This window comes from Cryptomeria japonica, chromosome 3, assembly GCF_030272615.1.
Source record: "Cryptomeria japonica chromosome 3, Sugi_1.0, whole genome shotgun sequence".
Taxonomy (NCBI): domain Eukaryota; kingdom Viridiplantae; phylum Streptophyta; class Pinopsida; order Cupressales; family Cupressaceae; genus Cryptomeria; species Cryptomeria japonica.
In genome coordinates this window covers 460,575,292-460,578,103 of record NC_081407.1, presented here as the reverse complement: position 1 = coordinate 460,578,103, position 2,812 = coordinate 460,575,292, and positions in this window count along the sequence as shown.

The following is a 2,812-nucleotide window of genomic DNA, read 5'->3' as shown; positions in this document are numbered from 1 at the left end:
CCAAAGGATGACTTTCCTTTGCCTAACATCGACATCATTGTAGATTTAACTGCTGGACACTTTTTTTTTCTCTAATGGATGGTTTCTCCAGATACAATCAGATCAAAATAGCACCCGAAGATCAAGAAAAGACAACTTTCACATGTCCATGGGGTACTTTTTGCTGGAACATCATGCCATTTGGATTAAAGAACGCAGGTGCTACATATCAAAGAGTATTTCATGACATGATGCATACATTCATGGAAGACTGTGGATGACATATTAGATAAATCATACAATAGAGAAGAACATATAGAGATACTGGAAAAGATCTTTGACAGGTTAGAACAATACAAGCTAAGGCTAAACCCTAAGAAATGTGCCTTTGGTGTCACTTCAGGAAAGCTATTGGGATACATTGTTTCAGAAAGATGAATCAAAGTAGATCTAGCTAAGGTTAAAGCAATCATGGAAATGGCATCTCCCAAGAATATCAGTCAACTAAGATCACTACAAGGAAGACTCCAGTCAATCAGAAGATTTGTTGCTCAATTAGCAGATAAATGCCAACCATTTACTCACCTATTGCACAAACATTTTAATTTTAAATGAGACCATCAATGTGAAGAAGCATTCAACAAGATCAAGGCATATCTCATGCAACCACCTATTCTAATGTCACCAATTCCAGGAAAACCATTATTACTCTATGTATCAACTACGAAAACATCATTGGGAGTTTTGCTCGCACAAGAGGATAAGGAAGGAAAAGAACGAGCCATCTACTACATCAGTAGAACACTAGTGGGATATGAGGTTAACTATTCATCAATAGAAAAAGCATGCTTGGCAGTAGTTTTTGCTTCTCAAAAACTATGACACTATCTACTATCTCACTCCATTAAGTTGATAGCTAAAATTGATCCTCTGAAATATTTACTCAGCAAAGCAACATTAACAGGATGACGAACAAAGTGGATCATGATTCTAAGCAAGTTTGATATTGAGTATGTTGACAAAAAATCTATCAAAGGACAAGTTATTACTGACCAACTAGCAGAGGCACCACTTCAAGATGATCATCCTTTATAGATTGAATTTCTTGATGCTGATATCCTAGCAGTCACAACAAAAACATGGCAACTATACTTCGATGGTTCATATACACAACACGGATCAGGAGCAGGAATTCTATTCATCACACCACAAGGCCATACAATCCCAAAAGCATACAAATTAAGCTTTCCATGCACAAACAATATAGCAGAGTATGAAGCATTGGTAACAGGTATCAAAATGGTTGTATAATGGAATATAACACAACTTCAAGTCTTTGGAGACTCTTAGCTCATCATTACTAAAATTAATGATGACTATCAAACAAAAGATGATAAACTCATGCCTTACAAAAAAATAGTGGATGATTTCAAGAAGTACTTTGTAGAAATAAATTTTGAATAGATCCTAAGAAATGACAACAAAGCAACAGACGCCATGGCTACACTTGCTTCTCTATTACAGACACAGGAAAATCAACAACATTATGAATTCCTGGTTGAAGAGTTGTTTCATCCCGCCTTTAATTGTCCTGATTCTCAAACCATTTGTCAACTTATTGGACATGATTCCTCCCGCTATGGCCAAACTTACACATACTTGAAAGATAACATCTTACCTCCAGATTTATTGAAGAACCAAAAGAGAAACTTTATTCACCAATCCTCCCATTTTACTCTTGTCGTGGATACCCTGTTTAAATGAGGTCTAGATGGTACTCTCTTAAGGTGTCTCGAACAAGAAGAATTTGAGAAGGCCTTACATGAAGTCCATAACAAAATTTGTGGCACTCATTCAAGTGGTCTTACCCTTTAAAAAAAATTCATACGCTTGGGCTATTATTGGTTGACTATGGAATGAGATTCTTTTCAGATAGCTAGAACATGCAAACAATGTTAGATCCATGGGAATTTGATCCATGCACCAGCACAAGAACTTCATGCTTTAGCAACATCTTGGCCTTTTTGCCAATGGGTTCTTGATCTAGTAGGAAAGATAAATCCTTCTTCATCTAATGGTCACAAATTCATCCTTGTAGCTACAAAATTTTCACAAAATGGATTGAGGCTGTACCTCTCATAAACATCATAGTAAAACAAATTGCTGCATTTATCTTGAATTACATCATCTATCGCTATGGAATATCAATGACCATTATCACGGATAATGGGCAACCATTCAAGAATCAAGATGTACAAGAGCTATGTGAGAAGTTCAAAATCCAACACAAATTCTCCACACCCTATTATCCACAAGGAAATGGGCAGGCAGAAGCATCTAACATAACTATTCTGAAAATCCTCAAAAAGACAATGAACGATGCTGGAAGAGATTGGCATATTCAACTAAACCCTGCTCTATGGGCTTACTGTACCAGTATTCGCACATCGACGGGTGCCACACCTTTCTCTCTTGTATATGGATCAGAAGCCATATTGCTAATCGAAGTAGATGTACCCTCTCTACGTGTATCACCAAAAGGTCTCATCCCAGATGAAGAACAACGAGTATCTAGACTGCAAGAGTTAGAAATGATTCATGAATGAAGACAAAATGCCTTTGATCATTTAAATATATATCAACAAAGAATGTGTTGGAGCTATAATCATAAGGTTAAACCATGAATCTTTCAAGTGGGAGAACTAGTGCTAAAGGAAAATCCACGCAACCAGGCAGATCGAGAAAAGAAAGGAAAGTTTGAACCAAACTGGTTAGGTCCGTTTGTGGTCACAACAGTTTTTAGGTTAGGAACATATCAGCTATCAACACAGGA